This window comes from Paroedura picta, chromosome 1, assembly GCF_049243985.1.
Source record: "Paroedura picta isolate Pp20150507F chromosome 1, Ppicta_v3.0, whole genome shotgun sequence".
NCBI lineage: Eukaryota > Metazoa > Chordata > Lepidosauria > Squamata > Gekkonidae > Paroedura > Paroedura picta.
The window spans coordinates 39,401,816-39,424,632 of record NC_135369.1 but is presented as its reverse complement, the minus strand read 5'-3'; the positions used below and the strand labels follow the sequence as shown (position 1 = coordinate 39,424,632).

The following is a 22,817-nucleotide window of genomic DNA, read 5'->3' as shown; positions in this document are numbered from 1 at the left end:
TATTGCTCGTACTCTTTGTCTCTAAAGATACAATAGGAAAGGTTTTATATTTAAAATACACATGGAAGTAAGACCAGACATTTTTTCCTGCTTTACACATGAGAATGAATGAGTGCCAGGCAACACTGAGAGTGGTGATCTTTTGAATAATATTTCAGAGTGTGGCCTCCGTATTAGACAACATTTATACAACACATATTAGTTGAAGTATCATCTTATAAATTGTTCAGTACCCGGCAAGTCCTATTGTTTTTTTTATTGTATAAGCGCATTTTTAATTATTTGACCACTGAGAAAGACCCTTACGGTTCAGATGTGTATGGTCTTACTTCCATGTGTTATTACTGATTGTGATATACAGTATACATCAGAGATTTTATCAGTGTTTTTAATTTTTATTATGTGTACTTGATAATAATAATAAATGTTTGTATTTTACATATAAAACGTATTCTGCAGCTTAAGCTTGAGGTTCCTAACTTGTCTCGCCAAGTTGGGATTTTGTTTCACTTTCTCTTATTGTTCTAAAGATGCAGTAAACAAGTTGGCCCCCGTTTAATATGTCTACTTTTAAGTAAACACAGTCTATCATACCACCCCTTGCCCTCCTCTTCTCCATGCTACACATAGCCATCTGAACCTCTCCTCATAAGTAAAGGATGTCCACCCCTCAACCATCCTAGTCACCATTCTCTGAACATTCCAAGTTGTCAATATCCTTCTTGAAATGCAGCACCCAGAACTGGACACAATATTCCAAATGAGGTCTAACCAATGTGGAATAACGTGGTATTATAACTTCCCTTGCTCTAGATCAGCAGTTCTCAACTGCTCTTACATCTTGACCCCAAATGTGGCGGCGGCGGGGTAAGGGGTAGGGTCAGTGGCGGAAGCCACGCAGGTGGAGAACAGTCAGGCAGCAAGGAGGTGGCCATTGGAATGGCTCTGCTGCCGCCTGCCACCACTGCCTGCCAATGCCTGCTGGCGCCTGGCGCTGCCGGTCACCACTGCTGGACACAACCACTTACCATTGCTTGCCATTGTCACCGCTTGCCGCTGCTCCTGCAGCAACCAACTTGCGGACCCCAAAGTAGGGGCCATTTGGGATCATGACCCCTAGATTGAGAACCACTGCTCTAGATTCTATGTTCCTAGCAATGCAGGCTAATATCCCATCAGAATTCATAGATGCCATATTGCACTGTTGGCTTATATTCATCATTGTCCATAAGAACCTCTAGATCCTTTTCACATGTATTATTTTCAAGTATCACCCATCTGATACTTATGTGTCACATTATTATTACCCAAAATGTAATACTTTACAGTTTCCCCTATTAAAATTCATGTCATTGGCATTTCCAATCTATCCAGATCTCTGTGGTATTAATCACCCCAGCCGATTTAGTGTCATCTGCAAATTCGATCAATGTACCCTCAATTGCCTCATCCTAATTGTTAATAAAAATGTTAAACAATAGTGGCCCCAGTACAGAACCCTGTAGTACAGTGGTTCTCAACCTGGGGGTCGGGACCCCTTTGGGGGTCGAACGGCCCTTTCACAGGGGTCACAGCAGGGCAAGCACCTTGGCCCGGGGGAGTGCCATTCACACAACAGCCTTGTGGGGTAGATCAAGATAGAGCATTTATCTGTCTGGAGCAGCTGAAAAGAGCAAGATCGGCATGGAGACCTTTTTGGTTCTGGCCCCAACCTGGTGGAATGAGCTCCTGGGAGAGCTGAGTGCCCTGATGGAGCTGACAAAGTTCCGCAGGTCCTGCAAAATTGAACTCTTCTGCCAGATCTATGGTTGAGACCAGGCCATCAAGAGCAATGGGCTCCCCTCAGGATCCGCTATACAACCTTTAGTGTACCCCTTGTTAGATGGCTGTGGGAGGTAGGAGGGAGTTATACGGGTTAAGAGGTTTTATGGGATTTTATGAAATTTATATTTTTATGTAACTCATCTTGAGACTCCAGAAGAAGGTGAGCTATAAATAATGATGATGATGATAAAGAAGAAGAAGAAGAAGAGTATAACAACACAATTAACACCATTTACAATGCTACTTTCAACCCTGTTGAGCTGCACAGAGTTTTGGCAGGCTATTCTTCTAAATAACAGCTCCTCTGAGCTACAGTTTCTCGAAGCCTGCTCCATCTCAGGCACTGGCTTCCAGGAGAAGCAGAATTACATGCAGGTTAAGGAACATGGGACATCCATTTGGAATAGAGAGATAGACCTAAAATTATAGAAGAGACAGAGAATCATAGAGTTGGAAGGGTCCATACAGGCCATTTAGTCCAACTCCCTGCTCAGTGCAGGATCAGCCTAAAGCATTGTCCAACCAGTGCTTGAAAATTGCTGGTGAGGGAGAGATCACCACCTCCTTAAGAAGTCGATTCCACTGCTGAACTACTCTGACAGTGAAAATATTTTTCCTGATATCGTTCTCCACATAGTTTTAAGCCATTACCGAAGGTCCCATTCTCTGCTGCCAACAGGAACCTTTCTCTGCTCTCCTCTGATAACTTTTGAAATACTTAAAGACAGAGATCACGTCCCTTCTCAGCCTCCTCTTTTCCAGGCTGAACATTCCCAAGTCCCTCAGCCTTTCCTCATAAGGCTAGGTCCCCAGGCCCTGGATCATTCTCATTGTTCTCCTCTGAACCTTCCACATCTTTTTGGAAGCGAAACAATCCTCTTAGTCTGACAATACCATACTGAGTGCAGAGGTACCTGTGTAGGGAAGGTAAGTTATACCAGTTTATTTAATGGCTCCACATATTGCATTCAATTCAGATTCAGTGAGCCAGCTAAACACATCCACTCATTGACATGTCTTCAAGAGGCCCCACTTCCTGAAGTTCCACAGATCACCATGGAAGACTTTGCTGATCAATAGCTTCTAATGTAATGAAAATTACCACAGCTATTCAGGATTCCATTGAACAGGTACCACCTGTCCCTCATGTATTCTTCACAGCTTCTTCCTTTTATATACAATCTCCAAATCACAAGATGACAAACAAGCCAAATTTACTGTGGAACACTGACTGATATTAATTTCATAAAATGCCTCAACGATAAGAGAAAATGCTCCAGCAATCTACTACTAGAAGAAAATGGTTGCATACCTAAGTATAAACTGCAGTGCTTCTTATATTTTTGCTTTCAGGTCTGGCATGTTTAGCACGTAATATGATTTCAAGTGAGCTGTTTCTCACAGAGAAGCATATGTTCTCACTTTTCTGCCCAATTAATAAAAACGTTACATTGAAATACTTGGATTTAACCCTGCGACAACTGGAACGAGTACTTCAGTAAATCTGTAGTGAGGCTGAATAGGCTCCAATTAAGCCACAGTTTTGCTGAGAGAGAGATTTGCTCATGATTGGAATTTAATATGAATATGTATTAAGCTTTATTAGTTATGAAAGTGATGCAACTATACAAGGGATGATCAGCTTAGTCTATTGCCTCTTTTGTTTCCTGTGCAACTAGTAACAAGAAGCCACTGAATTAACAGCTATGTATTGTAACTGATGTATCAACATAAAATAGGTTTTGAATTTGTTATTGTTCTTGTGGCGCAATGGATTAATATCACTTCCCTTCATTTTAATTAAGATCTAACTTAAGATTAAGATTAAGGTCCTGTTTCCAAAATATTTCTCATACAATCCCTGCCCTCCTCCCCATTTTGGATTTCCACATTATATGGGCCTATATTGATTTTATTTTTTGTATTAGAAGTATTTTATTTCAAAAATTTGGTCTGTGCAAGAACAAATTGCTCTAGCTTTTGCTTCTTGAATTTTATTTGCATCTCTCTCCCCATCCATATCACCTATATGCAAATGTGCACTGATAAAATCTTACAGAATTGTACTATTAGTATGTTAATAAAAGACAACACAAAAAGAATCTTGATGCAGTCATATGAAGTACAATATCAAGAATGACTTTCTTAGTGTTTTATCAATGTGCATAATAGCTTTCTCTTTGTTGGATTCTGTGAATATGTTTTAATGGCAGTACCTTTCCCAGTTCAACAGCTTTTATCTTGATTTAAGAAGGCTCTTCAATTTAAGAAAATCACCTTGTGATGGAGGAATGCACTGCCATTAGAGGAATGGATCCACAGGATCCAACATGTTAGCAATGAGAATAAAGATAAACTAAAAAACTGAAAGCTGCGGCAACATGCATATGTTCAGATTCCAGAAGGAATCTTTTAAAATTCGCCTAGTAAAAACAGAATGCAACTGAAATGGAAATGCAGCGTGGAATTTTATTCCATAATAATATAAAAAGAGAAATTAATGCATCTTCATGTCTAATTGATCTTAATGCTTCCAAAATTTAATTCTCAAATAAAATATGCACATGGACATGTAAGATGAAACAACATAGAACAACTGAAATGTTGTCACTTGGAGAGCAGGGAGTGGTTCTTGGCACCAAAACATAGGACCCACCATGATGGCTTTAAACCATGTGTTGAACAGTACTGGATAGATATCGGCGGGGGTGGGAGGAGGATTTACAGTCAAAGTACTTTGGCTATGGAATAGGTTGCCTAAGGAGATAGTGAGCTTTCCCTCACTAATGGCCTTTAAGCAGTGGCTGGACAAATACTTATCCTGGATGCTTTATCATTGATCCTGCACTGAGCAGGGGGCTGAACTAGATGGCCTTCCAACTCTATAATGATATGACCCTAACTCTGTTTCCATGATTATTTCATTTTCATTTTCAAAGAAGTCCCCAACCTCCTCCCCCACACACAATTTTTAACTAGAAGGTTGGTTCTTATATGCCACGTTTCCCTACCCGAAGGAGGCTCAAAGCGGCTTACAGTCGCCTTCCCATTCCTCTCCCCACAACAGACACCCTGTGGGGTGGGTGAGGCTGAGAGAGCCCTGATATTCCTGCTCGGTCAGAACAGTTTTATCAATGCCGTGGTGAGCCCAAGGTCACCCAGCTGGTTGCATGTGGGGGAGCGCAGTTTCGAACCTGGCATCCCAGATTAGAAGTCTGCACTCCTAACCACTACACCAAACTAGTGTAGAATTAAAATACCTAGTGAAGTAAGTTGGACTGGGAATAATGGTTTGGCCCAAGGTCACCCAGTCAATAGGTATTAGGGTGGAGAATTTTAATGTGGGTCTCTGTTGTCAAAATCCAAAATGGAATCCATTGATTATAAAGTGGCATTGGTAAGAAGGGGAATTTTTAAAATTATTATTTTAACACATCTTTTGGCACACCTTCTAAGAATACGGATGTGACATCGGTAGCCCTGTCACCGGAATGCACCAGAAGATGTAGAGGGCCCAACAAGCCTTGATGGCCTAGCCAGACGATGCATGACCAGCGGGGGCCGAGGCAGGGGTAGCAGTTGGAGGAGAAGGTAAGCAGAAAGGAAGGGGAGGGGGGAAGGGAGCGTGTGTATATGTATGCTTGCTTGGGAGGGAAGTAGGTAGGTAGGTTAGGAAACCAACAAGTAAGGAGGGGAAACGGTGGGGAAGGGAAGAGAGTCTCTGTATGTCTGTGTGTGTGTTTGCGAGTGAGAAGAGGAACTAAGGATGAGGTTGGGAAACCAACAGGTGAGGGGGGAGGGGGAGGGAAGGGCATCTGTGTGTGTGTGTATGTGTGTGTGTGCGTGCACGTGTATGCGTGTATGTAAGGGAGGGAGGGGGCACTGACCAAATAGCCCCAGTGCAGGTATATGTCCCACATACCCTCTGAGAGTCAGACTGTCAGTTGATTTTTTTTCTTGCATCTTTTTGGTATGTACTAACCTCAAATGTGTCAGAGTGTTCAAAGTTCCTTATATGTTACATTTTATATGGCTATAAATTAAACACCAACAATGTATACCTACATAACTTATCAGGTGTGAAGAAGATGTTAGCTTTAATTTTATCATATGTTTACTATAAAACACATGGTGAAGTGTCATGGCCAGTCATGCATTCCCTCCCTGTATTTTCATGCTGAACAGATAACAGAATAAATAAATGGCTCTTTTCAAACACAGCCATTTTGGCAGGTACATGTTGCAATTCTGTGACACACACTTATTAAAAAGGTATTTTTGTGAAGCAAGCATTCATCTCCTTGACTTCAATATGAATGAGAAGCCATAACTTTAGCAGATATAGACAACATTCCTCTCTATGAGATGTCATGGGTCTTAACTCTTTTGGCCTCTTTTGAAATTTCCCTGGTTTTCCTTAAAAACACTTATTTAAATTTACTTTAAAACACAGGTATTGTGACAATTTTATAGTTAAAAAAGTACTTCAAAATTGTGTAATGTTTTGTTTTACAGTAATTTGTTTGATTTTCTGGTGGCTAATTTGGCCCAATAGCATTAAAATCATTTCACATCCGTCTTGCTGCACAGGGAGGAACCAGCTTATTCCAACCTTGTCTGCCAAACACATTTGCCTCCATCTGTGCTTAGACAGATAGTTCTATTCCTCATTCTAAAAGATCTTCTTAAGATGTCCCACTAGTGCTCTCATTTTCTCTCACCAGCTGGATTCTAATTAACAGCTTCATGAGTAAGTTTGCATGTTGGCATCTCTAACACAGATAGTTCAAATGCATCCAGAACATTTTGATTTTATATTTTATTGTTGATCATAAACAACCTTGTAGGTGGTAATTTGCAAAGGCCACTTTTCATTATGCAATATGCTCAAGGGTAGGGTATTGATGTACAATATACACTTGAGATGAATAAATACTCTTTTTTTTTGCCTCTCAAAGAAAATATAGTTCTGTAACTTTTTTTCACTGTGAGGAAAAGTATATATAAGCCATTGTGATTTCTTGTGGGCAAAAGTAAACATTAAAGAAAACCTGTATATATTTTGGGAGGTTTGGGGGATTATTTAATATTTAAAGGTAAAGGTAAAGGTATCCCCTGTGCAAGCACTGGGTCATGTCTGACCCTTGGGGTGACGCCCTCTAGCGTTTTCATGGCAGACTCAATACAGGGTGGTTTGCCAGTGCCTTCCCCAGTCATTACCGTTTACCGCCCAGCAAGCTAGGTACTCATTTTTACCGACCTCGGAAGGATGGAAGGCTGAGTCAACCTTGAGCCGGCTGCTGGGACTGAACTCCCAACCTCACAGGCAGAGCTTCAGACTGCATGTCTGCTGCCTTACCACTCTGCGCCACAAGAGGCTCAGTTGTTTAATATTCAGGGAGCCTTAATTTTTCCCCCATCTTAGTTCCCCCCCCCAAAAAAAATCTAAATTCAGATCATTCTTCTACTTATTACATTTTAAAAACCATGTTAGCCATCTTAATAGATTAAAATGAGTTCCTTTGCATAGTGTAAAAATATCCTTTCTTCTTCCAGGAGTTATAGTATATTGGTTTCCCTCCTATTGGCAAACAAAAGAAGTAAATGTCAGTCACTCCTTTGTGAATCAGTGGGGCTTAAAAGGATTTTCCCTCTTCCCTTGACAGTTTCTTCTCACCCCATCCAGAAACATATATTGGCATGCCATTCTTCTTTTTTTAAATAAATCAACTCCTTTCTTTTTAAGCACCAATGGTTTAAAATTGATTCACATAACTTGAATTTTTAAAATCAGCTGATAAAACTGCTGTCCTTTCTTTTGCACACACAGACACACATCTTCAAGATCCTACTGCAAAGATATTAGCCAATTCTAATCCAGCAGCCTAACAAACACCTTGATATAGTCCAAAATGTGACATTTTACACGAGATACACAGCAGAAGATCATAACAACATCCTATAGGTCCCAAAAAAGGTCCCAAACAATAGGTCCCAAAAAAGAAGTGAAAGTGTTATAAAAACAACCAGAGCAACCAGACAATTAAAAAGAAAAGCCCGGATCAAATAAAATTGTAATAGAAATATGATATAAGTATGCCAGAAATCCAGTTCCACTTAGACATTATACAAGCAGTCAGGTTGTTACTTCTCTCTACCATGGTAAAAAGAAGTCATTTGAAATATGAAGGTTTAAGTCCATCAGATGAACACAAGGATTCCTTGTACATCATTAGAGAACAGTGACTAAAGGAGGGTACAAGTGATAGTGGATGTGGTAGAGGAATTGAGAGTGTTCAGATGGATGTTGTGATGGTAAACACACAACTAGAAGTCCATGGGAAGGGGACTTCCCAGTGAGGGAAGAGTTTCTGTGGATAAGTGGATTGTGAGAAAAGCTATTAAATATTTCCTCCCCTGCTTCTTGTCTGCCCTATGTAAACGCTTCTCAAACTGCCTTTCATTAGATTTACAGATTTTGCTACAAGCATTTGTATAACATTTTGTTTAACCCTTATAAATTCCACAATATCTAAACTCCCCATTTTTTATACAATAGCAGACAGCACCATTATTTGTATCATCAATACAAAATCATCCTAAACATGTAAAATCTCAAAACATGTGAAACATTAAGGAGTCTTTGAGCAAGTCTGGAGTACCTGTTCTTCGCCTTTCCCTCGCCCCTCTCCCAGTCCCCTTGGAGGCTTTGGGGAAGGCCAGCCACCGCGTCTCCAACACCGCACCCAGGCTCCTTAGCCCTCCCCGAAGTTTCCCCCCCACTCCCCTCCCCATCACCTCAGAGGCTTTGGGAAAGGTAAAGGAGGCCGGGCACTGCATCTCCAATGCAGCACCCGGTCTCCCTCACATTTTCCCCCCACCCCCCTAGCCTCGGAGGCTTCGTGGAAGGCGAAGGAGGCCGGGTGCCGCATCTCCAATGTGGCACCTGGGTTCCTGTGCCTTCCCCAAAGCCTTTGTCCCCCTCTCTCCCGCAGGCCAGGGCCTGGGCGACAGTGGCTTGAAGTTGGGTAAGGTTGGTGGTTGGGTAGGTCAGGAGGCGTTTTGCGTCAGTCCAGGGGGAAGGGGCCAATGGCCGCTCCTCCCCATCCTGGACTGGGCCCACCCCAACCCCCCCTACTGCTTTATTTATACCACTCCTGCAGAGTAGTTAAAGATACTAAGCTGGTAGTCATAAGAGATGCAACACAGATGTTGCCTCTACTAAAATAATGACAATGGTAAAGATTTGTTGTGGTAATGGTGGTATACGGGCAAAAAAACCCCTCAGTAACATATTCCTGGCTTGACCCCCTAACATGAACCAATTAAAAAAGTCAGATGATATTGAAAAACAATTACAGACAGTTTATCATTTTATAATAATAATAATCTCATTAACATTATTAACATAGTAAAAGTATTTAATTTTGAAATAAATTATACGTGTTATATAAACCCCCATAATCAGTTACAGAATAAAACATTTAATGAAAGGGGGGGGGGGGCGACGGGACTTCAAACATTCTCAGATCATGTAATCCTTTAATCATATGGTTCTATACAGAAACACATTGGGAAACAATGAATTCCAACTTTCCAATATATAATCCCTGGCAAGAAAAGCAAGTGTGTTACATTACTGTAATCTGCCACAGGATTCTCGCTCAGAAAGACCTGTGTGTTATGAAGATACTGTAATCCACAATTATAGACCTGGTAGAAAAAGCACCAATGTTATCCTTGCAAGCACATACATACACAGGAAGAAAAAAAACACCCTGTGATAACTTTTCAAGGAAATAATTATTTCCTTTTCTCTCTTCAGTTAACTGCCTTCTATCCTGTTTCTTCAAACATTTCTCTCTCTCTCTCTCTCTCTCTCTCTCTCTCTCTGACACTTCACACACATCTCTCTTTTGTTTAGGAAGGGGGGGGGCACAACTTCCTCCATGCCATTTCCCCAACTGTCTGTTTTTCCCAGCTTACTTGCTCCCAAATATCCCAAGATTTCACCTAGCCTCAATGAGAACATCTGAATACCTGTGCTTGTAACAACTTAGAATATCAGACTAGAATGTGTAAGATCTCCATTTGGATCCCCTCTGGTAGAGTGTCTCCTTCAGTGGCCTTGGGCCAGTCACTCCCTCTCAGCAGAGTTTACTTCACAAGCTTGGTGCTATGGGAACAAAATGGTGAACAAGGAAAATGTATTAACTGCTTTGGGTCTCCAATGGAGAGCAAAGCAGAATATAAATACCTAGCTAAATGATCTGCAACAGCCTGGTTATGATATTGTCCCAAGTGTTCTTTTGAATGCCAGTCATCATTTCAAGTGACCCCCCTCCAGTGAAACACAGATGAATTCCTTCTAGGTGTTGTTTGGTTGCACAGATGTGATGCCATCCAGATTAGAAGTTTTATTTTACACTGCAAAAAGTTATGACTCCCTGAGATTTTAGCAATTGCCTTTGCCAAGGAGTTGTTTTTTGTTTTGCTTTTAATCTCCCCCCTCTTTTTCTGTACATCCTTGTGGACGTTTGCTAGGCCCTACCCAATTGCAGTTTCTGTTGCATTTTCTCCCTTTAAAGCAAGCAGTTGGGATGAGGTTGATCTCAACATTTCAACTGAAACACACACACAGTAAAGATCATGATACTTGCCATCAGGCCAATGGTTTGTAGAGAAACATAATACAAGTTTATGATACATTTAAAAAACCTCTCTTATTTTGGTAGAAATTGGAGTTGCACCAGGGTAACATAATTTAAAATCAAGCTTCCGTACCAAATAAATTCATTAGTGATGCAAGTATCATAGCTATTATAGGAAAATAACATTGTAAGAACAAGCCACAATTTTATGGAAGAATTACTGGCAATTATTTAAAAAGTCAACAACCTGTCCATGCTAATGATGATTCAATCAGTTTATAGTGTTTCTTTCTGCTCCAGTCATCTGAACTTTATTTATTTAATATCATATTTATTAACCACAGTGTCAGACAGCTGACTCATGGTAGTGTACAACAGTAAAATAACAGTTATCATATTTAACAACAATCCCTCCATAGCCCCAATACCCTTAAAAAGTAGTCCACATCAACCCAACACCTAGGAGAATAGGCGGAAGAAGAGAGGAGGGACACAAAGATCTTCCTTGACCTTGCCCTAGCCAAATGCTTGGTGAAACAGCTCCGTCTTGCAGGCCCTGCAAAACTACAATAGTTACAGCAAGACCCTTAGCTCTTCTAGAAGCTCATTCTGCAAAGTGGAAGCCAAGACCAAAAAGATCCTGGCCCTGGTTGAGGTCAGGTGCACTTCACATGGGCCAGGGATCACAACCTCTTCAAACTTGCAGAGCAAAGAGCTATGTGGGGGGGGGGCATACAGAGTTAGTCGGTCCCTCAGGTATGCTGGACCCAGACTACAAATGGCCTTGACGGTCAAAACCAATACTTTGAACTTGACCTGGTACACAACTGGAAACCAATGCAGCTGCCTCAGGACTGGCTGCACATGGGTTCTTCATGATGTTCCCATCAGAACCCTTGCAAGTGCATTTTGTACCAGCTGCAAACTCCATGTCAAGGACAAGGGTAAACCTGTGTAGAGCGAGTAACAGAAGTCTAGCATGGATCACTGTGGCTAGATGGTCCAGGGGCAGATAAGGCACTAGTAGCCTTATAGGTTACTGAATTAGTTCCAAATTGATGCAAAATATTCTTTCTGCAAAGAGCTGAATCATACCTGTATACCATTACTTGATGACTTGGTGTCAGGTGATTCACAGTGAAACTCATTTCCATTGAAAAGTTACTGAGGTCCTGGGAAATTTAAAAATTTGGTGTGTGGTATTTCTGAATATTGATTGCTGCTTCACTCATAATTGCTATCATATTTCGTGATGCCTCACTAACTTTATTATTAACATCTGGGAGATCATAGCCTTTTGTTTGAATGTGTGTATATAAGGTATCATCAAGTCTGTCCCAACTTATGGAGACCCCAAGAAGGTGCTTTCAAGACAAGTGAGAAGCAGAGGTAGTTTGCCAGTGCCTTCCGCTGAAGAATCTTCCTTGGGGGTCTCCTTTCCAAGCAATGACCCTCCTTCACTTCTGGGATCTGACAAAATAAGGCTATACCTTGCTGCCTTGCCTCCCTTAGTTTGAATGGTGATGATTTTTTATCAATGGATAGCCATTCAGCATACCACTTGCAACAGTGTTCCTATGGAAAGTTTACTATAAGCCACAAGGATAAAAAGCATCTGTTCTTGTTGTTTACACAGATGTACATACTTTGCTTATGGCTGTTGGTGGCTTATAATCCTTCTCCCAAATTTAAAAATTGCAAAATGTAAAAAAATGAAAAAAAAACCCTCATTTACAATCTTCCAGCCAGCTTGGAGAATTGAGAGCCAGCTTGGTGTAATGGTTAGAAGTGCAGACTTCTAATTTGGTGAACTGGATTCCATGCTCCCCCACATGCATCCAGCTGGGTGACCTTGGGCTCACCACAGCACTGATAAAGCTGTTCTGACTAAGCAGTAATATCAGGGATCTCACAGCCTCACCCACCTCACAGGGTGTCTGTTGTGGGGAGAGGAAAGGGAAGGTGATTGTAACCTGCTTTGACACTCCTTTGGGTAGAGAAAAGCAGCGTATAAGAACCAACTCTTCTTCTCCTTTTGATACTGAATTTAGCACCAAACCTAGAGGATCCCCCTAGTGATCACAGTTAATGGTTCCATCAATTAATGTAAACCCTATATAAATTAATAGAATTGGAAGGGACCTCCAGGGTCACCTAGTTTAACCACCTACAGGAAATTCACAATTACCTGCCCACCCACAGTAACTGTAATTCCATGGCCAGATAATGCCCCCCCCCAAAAAAAAACCCAAATCCCTGGCCATTCTAAGCTAAGGTTATTCTTGAGCTGTTGTTGTGTGGTGCCTGCAGTGCTGAACCTCTTTCTTTTCCATGAAATTCACTGACTGCTCTTCAACTAGTCACGCTCTTGTCAACCCAACAGATCTTACAGTGTTACTGCCAAATAAAATGGCAGAGGGGAGTACTGTGTATGGCACTCTGAGTTTCTTTGAGGATTGGATTAAAAAATATAGAACTTGTATGGTTAGTATCAGTTATGTAGGCATTTGAGACCATTTCAGGGAGGGCTCCGGCTCAGTATGACTCAGTAGTGGAACATCTACTTTGAATCAGAAGATCCCAGTTTCAATGCTCAGCTTCTCTGGTGAAAAGGATCTGCCAGTATAGTGGATATAAAAGGCATCCGCCTGAAATCTTGGGGCACCTCTGCAAGTTGATTTTTATACACCAATGGTCTGTGTCACTTAACGTGTTCATGAACCTGTTTAAATAAAATAAATCCTGCTTAATCGCTGTTGGTGCAATTAGTGTGCCTGCATGAGATTCCTTTTGCAATGAAAGTATAACCAGAGACAGTTGGCAGGATTTACTTCGGCATTACTGAACACCATTAATAATCGATGACTTCTGGGGATTTGAAGTCTGTCATTAGTTTTCTCAAACTTTGTTTGGATAATGAAATCCCCTTGGCCCAGATCACCTGTGATTTTGATGAGAACAATTAAAAGATGTTCTGATGATTATTGCTGTGATTGCTTATTGCTATGCTAGTGAAAGCAGTAGCTTGACCATTGTTGAAAATGTCTTTCACAAATCTGGATAATCTCAGTAATAGCATTGCAGCTTCGAGATTGCCTTTTTTTTGGTCCAAGATTCTTGAGAAGCTAGCAGTAGTATAGCTCCAGTGCAAAATGCCTATAGTTAGTACTCATCAGGCACACAGGGACATTTAAGTAATAAGTTTAAGTCATAAGTTTCTTTTTAGTATGTATATTTTAAAAGTGGAGGCAGCATCCAACAGGTGGTGGTGTGACAGTTACAAGAAAGCAATGTAATTATTTGAGAAATCATGCTAATCAAATACATCTAAACAGTTTGGCTCCTGGCTTGTGGCTGCTGAGCAAAACATAATGGAATGTAAGCTGACCTCATGGATATCTGAACTTCACTACTGATAACTGGTTTAAAATTACCAAAGAGTTAAGAGTGGCTAGGAAGTACTTTGGGCTGATCCTGCGTTGAGCAGGGGGTTGGACTAGATGGCCTGTATGGCCCCTTCCAACTCTATGATTCTATGATTCTATGACTGTAAAGAACCCAAGAGAGTCACACAATGGACAGAATTCACTCTGATCTTCAATCCACTTTTCCTTCCTCGCTGAAATATCTAAATACACAAAGGTTAGTGTTGGCAGTGTTCTTAAAGTATTTTTAACATGGGTTGGGGGTGGTTGTAACTGGGATGACAGTGCAATCCCAAGCAAAGTCATAGCCTTTGAAGCTCACTGACTTCAACAGAATTCAGAAAAGTATAACTGTTTACAGGATTGCGCTGTGAGTGCTTATTCCTTATACCTCCTCCAGAATGCCAGTCAGCCTCCTGCAGAAGATGAAGTGACAAAAGCTGAAGTTCACTGCATATAAAATAAGAAAGAAATGTTTTGTTGGCAATTTGTACTATTTCATCAGCATGAACTGTCCATCCAAGTGCAGGGGACCAGGCCTGTGCTGTAGTCAGTGGCAGGCAGGACTTGAACAAGGAAGTTTAGCGATGCCAAGCCTGTGCTACTTCACAGTGCTATGCTTATCTCTGCAGGCACTCCTGCTCTGATAAAGATGCCCAGTTCCAGCACCAGGGCCGAGGGAGGATTCTCAGTGCCCAGCTGGGAGTTAAAGGAGCGTGGTTAAAGGTATGCTTTGCAGAGTGTAGTGTGTATTTCTGTGTCCTGCTTTACTGAACAGCTTGTTACTGACCCAAAGGTGACCCTTGTTTTGGTCCCAATTTTCTCTTTAATGAGCTTCAAGCTCCATAACGCCACTGTGGGCTTACCTGGAAGAAGAAGAGTTGATTCTTATATGCCACTTTTCTCTACCCGAAGGAGTCTCAAAGTGGCTTAAATTCACCTTCCCTTTTCTCTCCCCACAGCAGACATTCTGTGAGGTAGGTGAGGCTGAGAGAGCCCTGATATTACTGTGGTCAGAACAGCTTTATCACTGCTGTAGCAAGCCCAAGATTACCCAGCTGGTTGCATGTGGGGGAGCACGGAATCTAACCTGGCTCACCAGATCAGAAGTCTGCACTCCTAATCACTACACCAAGCTGGTGTAGGAATGTGTTCTGTGAATATGCAGTCACATATTCTCTAGTTCTCTAGCTTCTGTGTCTACCTAGCCTGGCAAACCAATCTTTGGGACATTTTAGCCCCTTCCTAATAATTGTGTAGGGGAGGCCCTCAATTTTCCTTGGGCATTTCCTCTGACAAATGAACTGCCCTGAGCCATATGTGAGGGCGGTATTAAAAAATCTAAGAAAATAAATAAATAAATAATAAACTGTGGAGATGTCCAGAAAACATGCATGGACTGTCCTTGATTCTATTCCTACTTGCCAGCCTCTCAAGAGGGGATTTCCAAAAGAGTATTTGAACCCTCATTGGCAGAGCTCTCTGGAGTGTAGCAGGCTCAGCTCTCCTATGACACCATGCACCAAAGAGTGGAGGGTACTGTGTTGCTTTTGTTACTCCCTTGTTCTGTTTGGTAAATAGATGGGGGGCAAGGTGATGCCAGGAAAGTGGGTTGTTTCTCTGTGTTGATTGGCTGCTTCCATATAAATAGTTTTGCTATAAAGTCCAGTGCATTTGATCCCAGCTTCTTCATGTCCTTTCATTTTACATGTTCACTCATTGCTGAACACACAGGGTGTATACAGCATCCATGCATCAAATATCTTATTGTGCCATAAGGTGGCCATCTGCACTCAGATACCACCTCCTCTCTGAAAAGCCCACCATTGTACCAGAAATGAATAGGCTTCTCAGCATGAAACTTATTGCACCTCTCTTCTCAGTCGCCTCCTTAAAGAGTACCAGAAGACCTTTATTTTCTCTTGCAACTGATGATTGATTTCTCCCACAGACTGATCTTATGCATGTTGTTGACTCAGACCTCTAATTCCGTTTAAGCAATAGGCTTGGCATTTCCGTGTATTTTTCATTTACAAAATTGTTTTATTTACAAAAATAGTTTTAAAATACAATTCACATATAGTTTACTTGTTTGGTGTGTGTGTGTGCGCGCAAAGCGCTTCAATATGCCAATGTAAACAATTATTTAACACTAAATGCAGCTGGTAGGAAGAGAGATAGGCTTAACCGTAACAGCAGGGAGGTGGGGGATGGGCCAGAAAGCTGATGTTCCTTTAGTAGAGAGCCCTAGAAGCCTGTGCACAAGGCAGGTGGCACAGCCATATATACTGGGCTGCACACTGGCTCTTCCTCCCTGGGCCAGCTTCAGATCTTCCCACCCTCTCACACTATACTTTTTAACATATTTATTAATGATCTAGATGAGGGGGTGGAGGGACTACTCATCAAGTTTGCAGATGACACCAAATTGGGAGGACTGGCAAATACTCCGGAAGATAGAGACAGAGTTCAACGAGATCTGAACACAATGGGAAAATGGGCAAATGAGAACAAGATGCAATTTAATAAAGATAAGTGTAAAGTTCTGCATCTGGGTCAGAAAAATGAAAAGCATGCCTACTGGATGGGGGATACGCTTCTAGGTAGCACTGTGTGTGAACGAGACCTTGGGGTACTTGTGGACTGTAAACTAAACATGAGCAGGCAGTGTGATGCAGCGGTAAAAAAGGCGAATGCCATTTTGGGTTGTATCAACAGGGGCATCACATCAAAATCACAAGATGTCATAGTCCCATTGTATACGGCACTGGTCAGACCACACCTGGAGTACTGTGTGCAGTTCTGGAGGCCTCACTTCAAGAAGGACGTCGATAAAATTGAAAGTGTACAGAGGAGAGCTACGAAGATGATCTGGGGCCAAGGGACCAAGCCCTATGAAGATAGGTTGAGGGACTTGGGAATGTTCAGCCTGGAGAAAAGGAGGTTGAGAGGGGACATGATAGCCCTCTTTAAGTATTTGAAAGGTTGTCACTTGGAGGAGGGCAGGATGCTGTTTCTGCTGGCTGCAGAGGAGAGGACACGCAGTAATGGGTTTAAACTTCAAGTACAACGATATAGGCTAGATATCAGGAAAAAGTTTTTCACAGTCAGGGTAGTTCAGCAGTGGAATAGGCTGCCTAAGGTGGTGAGCTCCCCCTCACTGGAAGTCTTCAAGCAAAGGTTGGATACACACTTTTCTTGGATGCTTTAGGATGCTTAGGGCTAGTCCTGCGTTGAGCAGGAGGTTGGACTAGATGGCCTGTATGGCCCCTTCCAACTCTATGATTCTATGATTCTATATATTGGGTTGGAACAGATTTTGTTTTATCATTTTATCGTTATAATGCCATGTTGTATTTTGATACTATGCTGATATTGCAGCTGACATGCGTAGTTTGTCTTCATGTCCTTTTGTAATGTTGTCACGGTGGGTGGTTGTTGCACATGGGGGCTGATCCTTTGGGGGAGACCAGGGCCTGTGTGCTGGCCTCCCCCATTGTCAGAGCCTCCATAAAAAGCTGTGCTGATGGCAGGCCACAGCAGTGCCCCTCAAGTGGGACTGTATGGTGGCTCTAATTTCCAGGTGGCAAAGGGGAACAAGCAGAGGCCAATGCCCATGGGGTTCCCCGCCTGCAGGCAGATAGTAGCTGGGCTTCAGGAGAAGGAGGAGGAAATTGATTGTTCCAGCTGGAGCCACTGGACAGGAGCTTCCTCACAGTCTGTCCATGCCCGTTCCTTACTATGTGTTTTGCAATAAAGGTATGGCCTACTTATTGCCCAAAGATTGGTGTGGCATCCTCCTTTAGGCCTCCAGCCATATCCACTTGAAAAAATATTGTTTCAAAGTCTTACTTCATCAAATGAGGCAGATTCCCTGTTCCTAAGACATTTTTCCCGGAATATAAAATCTTGATCTGTGCAATGACTCGGAAGCATCATTTAAAGCAATGTTTCTCAACCTTGGGGTCGGAAATCCATGGGGTTGCTAGGTTGGTGGCCACGGCAGCAGCAGGCAACGGTGGTAGCAGGTGGCAGCGGGCGGCGGCAGCGGTAGCAGGTGGTGGCAGTGGGGGGATGGCCGGCGGCAGCTGGCAGCAACAGAGTCATGGTTCTTGCCACCTTCACGCTGCCTCCAGATTGATCTGCGCCTGCGCACCCGCCCCCATGTGCATGCACTGCCACCGCTGCCGTGGTTGGGGTCACGGCTGTAAGGCAGTTGAGAGCTTCTGGGTTAGAGGCTGTCACTGTGAATTGCTATCCCACATTGGTTTAAGTTATGCTACACTATCTACTCCAGGGGTGGTCAAAAGAGCGAGATCGGCATGGTGGGACAAGAGGCAGAACCCCGGGGGAAAAAACCCAATTTATATACAATCATGAACCATGAATCTTCATGCCATTGTCCATTTTTGGTTTAATTTCTGTGAAAGAACACTTGCATAATCTTATGGTTGGGGGTCACCACAACATGAGGAAGGGGTCGCAGCATTAGGAAGGTTGAGAACTACTGATTTAAAGCTTCCTCTACAAACACAACAGTTTGTTTAAAAAAACACACATGGCTGTTTTAAATGTCTACTATTTTAATGTTTCTGGTGATGATAGAATAAACTTCATATATTTAGTCTGAAACTTGTCACCACAGCGGAGAGCAAAAAAGGGACAGTGGCAGAAAGGAGAGAAAGGGGAGGATTTGTGCTCACATCACAGAAGAAAGAAAGAAAGAAAGAAAGAAAGAAAGAAAGAAAGAAAGAAAGAAAGAAAGAAAGAAAGAAAGAAAGAAAGAAAGAAAGAAAGAAAGAACAAGTATCTAAAATGGAAGAGGGTGAAAGAATAATAAGAGCAGGTTTTCTGTACTCTGCTTTTTACTACTCAAGGGAGTCTTAAAGCAGCTCACAATCGCCTACCCTTCCTTGCCCCACAACAGATACCCTGTGAGGTACATGAGGCTGAGAGAGCTCTGAGAGAACTGTGAATGACCCAAGATTACCCAGCTGGCTGCATGTGGAGTTGTAGGGAATCAAACCCAGCTCTCTATATTAGACGCTGACACTCTCAGCCATGGTGGCAGCAGGAGGCTATAGAGAAACCCAATGGAGAAGCAGCTCAGGGAGGGGAGATACAATTTCCTCTCCCCTGTGAGTTCCTTGTGGTCCCCTGCTCCTCTCCTGCCTGTCTTCCATCACGGAATTCAAGGAGGATTAAAAAACAAAACAAAAAAAGATTTCCAGGAGGTCATCAATCTACGTACTGTTCAGGATCAGGTCAGCTTAACAATAGTAAGACTGCTGTAAAATCTGCCTTCAAATTTATCTGAGGTCTTAGATTCACAACTAAAACACACGAAAGTCCTGTTATTTTGAGTAGCATCCTTATATTTAAGGTATGTTTCCTGTATTCTTCAACATTAGCTCGTCCAACAATACAATTCAAAATCAATCTACTGAAGTCACATCTAACTTCTGCAGTGATTTTTAATAAGACATTTCTGTCTGGCAATTACGTCTGGAACCAAATAAAGATAGCCTGTGTTAGTCATCAATATAAATACAGTTGCCTTGTCTATTAAATCCTAATTTTCCATATGTGACTTGGGGGGGCATTCAGTGATAATAGTCAGTAGTTGATGGCAATAGATTAAAGAGCCAGCGGCCTAAGATTTCATATCAGAAATACAGAACTGATTACATAGTATTTGTCAAAACCTTTGACATATTTTCCATGTTTACAATGTTAGATTCATGAGAAATCCTTCCTAAGCTAATTTATTCAGTCAGCCAGGAGAATGGAACACTAATAATAATGTATTCAGTACTCTGTAATCATGAGAAGACAATACTTAATCTGAATCAAAATAGTTCATGCACATGTCCGCTATCACTCCACAGTCATACATCAACATATTGATGAGTGTGCTTGGTATTTAGATCCGTATAGAAGATTTGTAGATTTAGGGGTAAGAATTGGTGGGAGGGACCATAGTTCACAAAAAGTGAGCTCTTCTAATACTTACGTGGCTGGGATGCTACAAAAAGAATGAAAATCATAGTTCACAAGGCTTTTAGTAAATAAAAACCAAGGGAACAGATCATTCTTGACTGCCAAGGCGGACCTGCAACTACCACTATGCTTCTGAGTGTAGTTCAAAGATTAATAATACAGAATTGAACTAAATGGCATAAGCTGTAGTTACAAACACAGAAAGTGGCAATTTTATTGTGTTCCTGCCTCTTTGGAAGATGAATGGGATGGTTATTCCTATTTTCCTTTTTTTTCTTTTTTTAAATGAAAGCCAGTTTACAATAATTCATTAGAGTATTGCCGTCATCCCTTTATCTTTTAAAATTGACTTTCGCCCCCCTGTGACGAGGAATCTAAAACATGTATCTGCAGGTTCTTCTAGAAAGATCAGAACAAAGGTTATATAATTTTTGCCACAAGCAAAGTCAAATGTGCAGCTGATAATCACTTTACTTCTCCTTTCTATTTGTTTCCTCCCAGGCACTTCATTGGAGTACAATGCCAAGGATTCCTCTCTCCAGAAGATCTATTTTCTCCAGGGTAACTCATCTCTGTAGCATGGAGATTCACAGAGGCTGGCATCCCTACATTACTTTTTGGTTCATGCTTGTTCTCCCATTTCCGCTGCCCTGTGTGCACCTATCTAAATTTGGATTTTAAGTTCCAGTTGAGAAGAGCTGCATTTGACCATACTGTGCCCTCTGTAACTATAAGATCTGAATAGGGGGCATCATTACATTCTTGGAAAGTTCATCAGTCAACCTTATTGTAAGGTGTACTGCCTAATGGGACTGATTGCACCCATCTAAATCAATAACAATACTTCTTATTAGGTTCCATTCAAAGAACATTCTTTCTCCCAGTATGCTTTCTATTGTTTTGGATACTCTGCAAATTACTGGGTCATGGAATTGCTATAGTCTACCCTTTCTGTGGATACTGCTGCCAACTACGAACAGATGATTTGCTCTGCCCTTACCATTTGTTCTCTCTACAGTTTCTCTTGACATTTCTGGGATTCACATCTCTGGCTGTGCTAAGATTCCAAGTTGTTTAAAGCTTTGGTCTCGCTGTTCTTTCTGCCATTTTATCTTACTCATGTGTTATTGCCTCCACTTTAACTTCTGTGGTTGGAATATTAATCTGTTGGTTTTTTTATACATTCACACTTTTTCTACAGCTTTGGAAAATGTGAAGTCTGATTATCACCAAAGCTCTATTGATTGCTTTTTGTCTCTTACACTTACAACTATTCTGGCTCATATTCACTGCAGCACTGGAAAAGTCTGCAGATCTATGTTTGTTTGTTTGTTTTCCATTCCTGGCATCTCCTGGTAAATTGTACTTTCACAATGAACTTCTTGTCTGTCTGTCTGTCATCTATCTGATTACAAAATGGATTTTAATAGCAGTTCTACCTACTATTTACGCTGCATTTTTATTTATTTTCCCATAAGGACAAATATTGCCAAATTAAAAATACACAAAATCTGAAGATTTAACAAACACAGGGAAGATGAAATCAACAAATAAACAGCAACAACTAAACTAAAACAATCAATAACAACGGAGAGCATAAATTACAAGAATGTAGTGAAGTTGAGTAACAGAGATAAATCAGTAAATAAACTTTAATGAATACATGAAATACGAGTCACTTTTGCAAGGTGATTAAAATAAGTGATGCATTAGCAATAGCTTTGGCAGGCAGGGGGAAGGTGTTGATCCAGTCTCTGCCACTATCACATCTGTCTAGTGCAGACTTGCAAAACTCTTCTGGCAGAGGGGAACAAGGCCTATTCCAACTTGGACTCTACATTAGTAATGACATTGTCCCATTGTGAGGGATACCTTTTAGCTTGTTCAGTCAGATGATACAGACAGAATTCTTTGAAGTTTGATTCTTCTACCTGCTTATATGACCCTTGTCCCTCCTGGTTGCTTATATCTGCAGAGAGAGAGGAGACATTGCTCTGCCTTTAGTGGTGCATCCACTCCTAAGGAAACCTACCTCAAACCTAGGATAGTTGAATAAGTATTGTTCAGTTCCAAATGTATCATTCTTCACCCAAATGATTGAACGAGTGGTGGATTGGCAATTTCAGGGATTTCTGAATGAAGCAGATTGTTTAGATCCAACAAAAATCTTGTTTCAAGCCCCATGATGGGCCTGAAATGGTTTGGTCACCATGGTGGATGACATGCACTAAGAGATGGATGCGGAAATGTGATCTTGCTAGAACTCCTAGACCTCTTGGCAATGTTTGGTAGCATTGGTACCAGTGTTGGGACAAGGAAGCATCATTTTGTAGTGGTTTTTGCACTTCATTGAAGGCATGTTTCAGATATCAGGGCTGGGGAACCACCATTTAGTCCCTTGTCCTAGGGCCTTCATAGGCATGGACATAGGTTGGGATGGTTGAAGTCTTACTAGCTGAAACTGAATCCTAACTAAATGTAGGTGCTACCTGATGGGACAAAGGTCTATCCCAGGATCAGAGATTTCTCCTGCTCAGGGCTGGGATACATTCCCTCAAAGGCGCAGGATTACAGTTTCAGGTTGCTGCTGGACCCAGTATACTTTTTGGATAAATGAGAGGCAGTGGAAGCCTAGAGGCATTTCGGCTGGTGAGACAGCTCCGTTTTTTCCTGGCAGAAAAGATCTTGTCACTGTGATAACTGCCCTGGTAATATCTCCATTGCAATGCTGCTCTTGAAGACTGCATGGAAGCTAACACTGATACAGTATGCTGTGGCCGGAATGCTGACTGGGGTGGGTCACATATGTAAAAGACTACCTTCCCCCACAGCACTCCACTTATCTTCTCTGGCCATCTCCAGAGGCCTTTGTTTGCCACTGGGGCTAGATGGGGGGGGGGGGGGTAACTTGAGAAAG

The 22,817-nt window shown here is 41.8% G+C and overlaps 1 protein-coding gene and 1 long non-coding RNA gene across 39 annotated transcripts in view; one reads left to right on the top strand and one right to left on the bottom strand.

Annotated features, from left to right (window-relative positions):
- NRXN1 (neurexin 1) overlaps window positions 1–22,817 on the bottom strand; it is a 1,166,434-nt gene that overhangs the window by 1,033,733 nt on the left and 109,884 nt on the right. The window lies entirely within an intron of this gene.
- Window positions 14,057–21,548, top strand: LOC143836082 (uncharacterized). The gene is made up of 3 exons (XR_013230505.1): window positions 14,057–14,117; window positions 14,533–14,626; window positions 20,402–21,548. It is a non-coding gene; the product is annotated as an uncharacterized LOC143836082 (long non-coding RNA).